Here is a 6,604-nt window from a genome sequence, read left to right as displayed (position 1 = left end):
AATACAGTTATAGGCCCTCTCTCCTGTGTGTTTCCTCATACAAAGAGTAAGAGATGAGATCTGAGTGATTAATAGAAATGGGTTAATTTAAGTTATAAGAGCTAGATAGTAATAAGCCTGAGTTATCAGCCAAGCATTTATAATTAATATTGAGTCTCTGTGTTGGTTATTTGGGAACTAGAGGGTGGGAAAGAAAAGTCTGATTACAAGTGGCATTCCAATATGGGGCTGGAATTTCCACTGTAAGTCTTGAAATGAGATTTGAAAAAGGGTTCTAAACACACAAAAATGAAGTTAATGGGTTGGGGATTTAGCTTAGTTGTAGAGCGCTTGCCTAGCAAGCACAAGGCCCTGGGTTCGGTCCTCAGCTATGAAAAAAAAAATGAAGTTAAATTTGGCTTCTTGGTAACCTCATTTTCTTGGGCATACTTTGCTTGCTAGCAATGAGCAGAGATATGGTTCTTTAAGAGATGGCTTCTAGTATCTGTTTTTTGTTTCTAGCAGCAAAAAAAAACAAAAACAAAAACAAAAAACAGGCACTACTCTTTTAAGAAGCCCTGCTACCAAACACTTAAATGGGTTTATGAACAGCAGGCAGCACACTATTCAGTGGCAGTATGGACCCAAAAATCAGAGTTGGGGTGGTAAATGTAGTTCTCACCAAGAGCCAGTAACTATGCCGTGAAGCTAGTCTCTTGAGGAACAAAGCAGGGAAAAGCCAGCCACCAAAATAGAGGCGGAAGTTCTAGCCACACCACTTAGCAGTTTAAAGGCTCATGTGGTCAGAAAAAAATTACTGATATGCAATAAAGATAGATTCAGATGGAAAAAAAAAAAACCTCTAAACAGGTTATGGTGTATTTAAAACTGTACATAGGCTTGGGAGAAAAAAGAAAAAAACAGGTAAAGACAGTCATAAAAAGAAGTACATAGTTTTAAAATAATAAAAAGTCCTCAAAAAGGGAGTAAAGTAATATAAAAGAAAAAAGCTATGTAAAGAGAGAAGTACACCGAGTCTGGATCCTATATGTTATTGTGTTGTCTTTGAATTTTTGGCTGCTCACAGACACTGGATTATAAAAACTGCTAGATTAAACCAATCTATATATTTTAAAAATATCTTGACTTCAAAATTTAAGTCAAAAGGTGTGTTGCTTTGAGTGGGGGAGCTTTTATTTCCACAGGAAATGAGAAGCTGTAGATTCATTCTGGGTTAAAGAAAATCTGGTTTGATCAGGGAAGACCCCCCCCTGAAATTCTGGCCACAGACATAAAAAATAAACCTAGTTACAAGACACATGATGTATATTTTACCTGCTTAAATATAAAACAAAAAAATCATATTTAACTGGCTTGTGCACACCACATATTCCATGATGTATGTTACCTTTAAAAGTTTGTGTTTTCAGAACAAGGGAACCAAACGCCAATAAAATTGGATGGCCCAGGTGATCCAGCATTTCAAAATGCCTCTGTTACAGTCCCCTCAAAATTCTACATCCAAAGCAACTTCACAGTTGCTGGGCTGAGATGGTCCAACCCCATGGACTACTCCAGCCAGGACTTTATTATTATCTCAATTTTCTCAAGGTTCCCCCAAAGATACTAGCATCCCAGACAACAGGAAGTAGTCTAGAAAACAACACCCATGTTCCCAAAATATTGGTTAGGTATGTTTGTTATCATTTAAAGGGGGTTGGTGACAAATTATTATTAGTCATAGTAAAAAAAACAGAAGCAAAAAACAAAACAGTTAAATTCAAAGATCTCTTTTTAAAAGAAAAAAGGATATAATAAAAAATTGAGATAAAAGGGTAGATTATTGAATCTACTTTAACAATTTCAAAGCATTTTACATTTATATGGATTTTGGTTTATTGACACAAATTTAAAGTTATTTTTACTATATTATATGTCTGTTTCTATTTTTATTGTGGAGTATTGTGCTTATGCAACTTATTTAAAATGTAATGTATAATTAAGAAATTGATTAATAGTCATCTATGATAGTCAAACTTATATTCATGTTAGGTAAGTTTTTAAGGTCATGCAAAGATATATTTAGATGCATAGATGGTCTTCAAATGCATTAAAGACCTACAGAATATGGCATTTAATATGTTTAATAACCTAAGGCTTTTCATTGTAAGCAGAAGTTTCTGCCCCACCAGCAACTCCCAAATACCCAGCAGCCACTTCCCAAATAATAGACTCAGAAGCTTAATATGACTTATAAATGCTCAGCTAGTAGCTCAGGCTTACTACTAACTAGCTCTTACACTTAAATTAACCCATAATTCTTATCTATGTTTAGCCATGTGGCTTGGTTACTTTTCTCAGTTTGGCATTCCCCTCTTGCTTCCTCTGCACCTGGCTGGTGACTCCTGACTCCACCTTCCTTCCCATCATTCTCAGTTTGGCTTTCTCACCTATACTTACTGCATGGCTACTAGCCTGTCAGCTTTTTAATAAAGCTATTTGAGTGGCAAAACTTTACAGTGTAAAAGAGGAATATTCCACAGCATTCCCACTTCTGTCTAATTAAAAATGAAGGTTTTAACATAGTAGGATTATATAAAACAAAAAGTTATTAAGTAAAAATTATAGCAATGGTATCTAATCCATTTGCACCTGGCAAAATTAAAGAAAATGCTCTATTACCTATCTTACCTTGGTGAGTCTAAGGTTTCGTATCTAATTTACTTTCTATTATAACTAAGAAAAACTATAATTATAACTATTTAGTCTTCAACTCCATCAAAGACCCCAGAAGGGTGAAATGTTACCTAATGACAGGAAACTCAGGCTGCCTGGACAGTCCCCTAAAGATTGTTCCTCTGCAATATTGGGGCATCCAACTCTGGCCTACAGGCCTAGCATGTCTGACGTATTTTCCTGTGGAGCAGGGAATTCTGAAGGATTTTCCCTTGTCTTGGCAAAGTTCGGCAGTCTCCTTTCTTGTGTCCTGCTGGTCCAGTTGGACAGTAACTGTCAGCAATTGAGGCAAGGGCAGTTTCTTTGCTCACATGGCCAGCTTTTGCCATGAAGAAAATAACCTGCATATGGAGTTTTTTCAATGTATGTCATCTCTGAAGTAGATTGGTGCTGCCAGGAGCAGCTATGTCTCACTGTCAAGAAAAGTCTAAGTTCTTAAAACATTTTAAATGCCATATTCTGTAGGTCTTTGAAGTGTTTGAAGATTGCCTATCTGAAATATATCTCTTTATGACCTTAAAAACTTACCTGACTATAAGTTTACTATTATAGATGACTATTAATCTGTACTTCTTAATCATGTTACATTTTTAAATGAGCTGCATAAACATAATACTCTAAACAAGAGTAGAAATATACATGCAATAAAGCAAAATTAACTTTAAATTTTTTTCAATAAACCAAAATCCATACTAATGTAAAATATGTAAGAATAATAGGTGTTTTTTAAAGTAGATTCAATAATCTGCCCTTTTATCCTGTCATTTCTATGCCCCCCTTTTCTTTTTAGAATGAGATCCCTGAATCTAACTCCTTTGTTCATCTTTTTTCCTGTTAGCCTTAACAACTTGTAACTAACCCCACTAAACAATGACAAATATTCATAATTTAGTTTTGGGGATGTGGGCATAGTTCTCCAGACTACTTCCTGTTGATTTGGGGTGCTGGTAATTTTTGAGGGACACTGAGAAAATGGCCAAGTCCTGACTGGAGTATTCTGTGTGGATGGATCATATCAGTCAGCAACCTTGAAGCTGTTCTGAATGCAGAACTCAGAGGAAACTGCAGCAGAGGTGTATTGAAATGCTGGATCATCTATTTGTGTCTAGTCCCTTATTCTGATATACAGATATAGATATAGATATAGATATACACACATATACATATATATGTATATATGTATATGTATGTATGTATGTATTAATATAAATATAAACTGTGTTTTGTACACAAGCCAGCCAAAGATAATTTTTATTTTATGTTTGAGCAGGTGAAATATGTCATGTGTCTTGTAGTTACTTTAGGTTTATTTTCTCACTTCTATAGTTAGGATTTCAGGGGTTCTTCCTCGATCAAACCTGACTTTTCTTAATCCAGAATGAACCCATAGTTTCTCATTTCCTGTGGAAAAAAAACATAACCTCCCCCCCCAAAGTGACATATCTTTGACTTAAATTTTGGAATCAAGATATTTTTTAAACATATAGGTTGATTTAATCCAGCAACTTCCATAATCAAATATCTCATAGCAGTCAAAAAATTTAAAAACAACATAATATACATAATTCAGACTCTCTGTGCATTTTCCATCCTCACATGGCTCATTTCCTTTATATTACTTACTCCCCTTTCAAAGGACTTTATTATTTTAAATCTATATGTTTAAGGCTGTATATGTTCTTTATGTATTTTTAAACACACTGTAACCCATTTAGAGGATTTTTCCATCTGAATCTGTCTTTATTGTGTATCTATCTGTAATCCTCTTTTTCTTTATGAGCAAAAGCTAAATCTGCCGTGCAGTAGGCTGCAAGAATTGGAGGTGCCTCTGTGTACTGTGGTGGGAATCCAGCATGCTGTGGCTCAGGAATGCATGCAGCTTCCAGGGGAAGAGACATGAACTATGAAGCTGCTTTTGGCTCCATTTCTGTGTATCTAGAACCCTTTCTTTTTAAGCTCTTTCAGGCTTTATGTGGATGTATGTGCATCACGTTGGAGCGCCATATGTAAGTGGAAATTTCTGTCCTGCCAGCAACTCCCAAATACCCAGCAGCCACTTCCCAAATTATAAACTCAGAGGCTTAATATGACTTACAAATGCTCAGCTAGTAGCCCAGGCTTACTACTAACTATCTCTTACACTTAAATTAACCCATAATTCTTATCTACGTTTAGCCACGTGGCTTGGTTACTTTTCTCAGTTGGGCATTCCCCTCTTGCTTCCTCTGCACCTGTCTGGTGACTCCTGACTCCACCCATCTCCTTCCCATCATTCTCAGTTTGGCTTTCCTGAGTAACTTCCTGCCCAGCTACTGGTCTGTCAGCTTTTTATTAAAGTAATTTGAGTAACAAATCTTTACAGTGCAAAAGAGGATTCTTCCACATTTCATAACAGTCTGCTCCTGACAGCACCCATTTACTTTAAAAGAAGATGATGGACATCAAAGAACCTCCATATGGAGGTTGCTTTCTTTATGGCAAAGAAACTGCCCTTGCCTCAATTGCTGACAGAATACTGGTCAAACTAGACCAGAAGGAGGCAAAAAAAAAAAAAAAAAAAAAAAAAAAAGTGACTGCCAAACTTTGCCAAGGTAGGAGAGTTCTTCAAACTTCCCAGCTTCTCAAAAATATCTGTCAGATATACTAGGCCTGTAGGCCAAAGTTGAATGCCCCAATGTAACAGAAGAACCTGAGGTTACTGTCAAGGAACCCAGATGCCCCTGTTGTTAGGTAACATTTCACCTTTATGGGGTCTTTGATGGAGTTGAAGACTGGTCATAGTTATAGTTTTCCTTAGTTATGAAAGAAGGTAAATTAGGTAAAGAGCTTTGGACTCATTGAGATAGAATAAAAAATATACTGTTTTCTCTAAATCTGCCAAATACAAATGGACTGAATATAGACACTCAAAAAAGCTTTGTTGAGCTCACTGAATTTTGCTCCCGCTCTGATGGTCCGTGGCTCCAGAGGCTGCTAACCCCATCTGGCATTGTGCATAGTTCCTCTCCTCCTCTTCAAAACCAACCCAAATGCAATTGGAACTTTTCTTTAAAATTCAGAGTCAATTTTTCCAACAAATAATATCTTTTGTTTTTCTACTGCTTTCAACTAAGGAAAGAACTATGTAAAAGATAACATGATTTGCAATTTTAAAACGGGCCTTCAATGTTGTATACTGTTGATTTGCATTATCTCTATTAATGTTACAAAGAATGTGAGCCAGCTTTCTGTTACTGTGACAAAAAGGTCTAAGAAAATCAACTGAAATGAGGGGAAAAGTATTACCTCTTTGGAAGGCATGCCTCAGGTGGCCTTCCTCTCCCTAGGTATCACCTCCTACAGCTTCCACCTTCCAGTATCAACTAGGAATCCAGTAGTGGGTTAAATATTTGAAGAGGTTAGATCATCATCATCAAATCACCCATGAACACTTGTTTTAGGGTCCAAGCTCACAACACATGAGTCTTTGGTGAAATATCCAACCAAAACAGAAAACAAAGCATCTTCAATCAGGCTTGTTTGTATAAAGAGGACTAAATATAAAATAACACATAAATGCTATTAAAATTGATTCTATAAGTCCATGCTTCCTGCACCCATTGACTTAACTTTAGAAAAAGCAGGCAGTTAAAGACAAACTTTAAATTTTCAGAACTAATTTTGACAACCAGACTTGTCAGCACTGTAATATTTGCTTTTATCCTTTTATTAAAGAAGTATTACAGATCAATGTAACAAACTCCCATGAAACCCTTCTACATCCTCAAAGACAGTTAATATCATAAATGGACCCATGAGTAATATCCAATACTGTTCTTTGAACTGGTTTATTAAGTTACAAATATTATACCATGTTTCATTATGTATTTTGCTTTTTCCTCTCAAAATA

Source organism: Onychomys torridus, chromosome 1 (assembly GCF_903995425.1).
Source record: "Onychomys torridus chromosome 1, mOncTor1.1, whole genome shotgun sequence".
Taxonomy (NCBI): domain Eukaryota; kingdom Metazoa; phylum Chordata; class Mammalia; order Rodentia; family Cricetidae; genus Onychomys; species Onychomys torridus.
Note: the sequence above shows the minus strand (reverse complement) of the source record.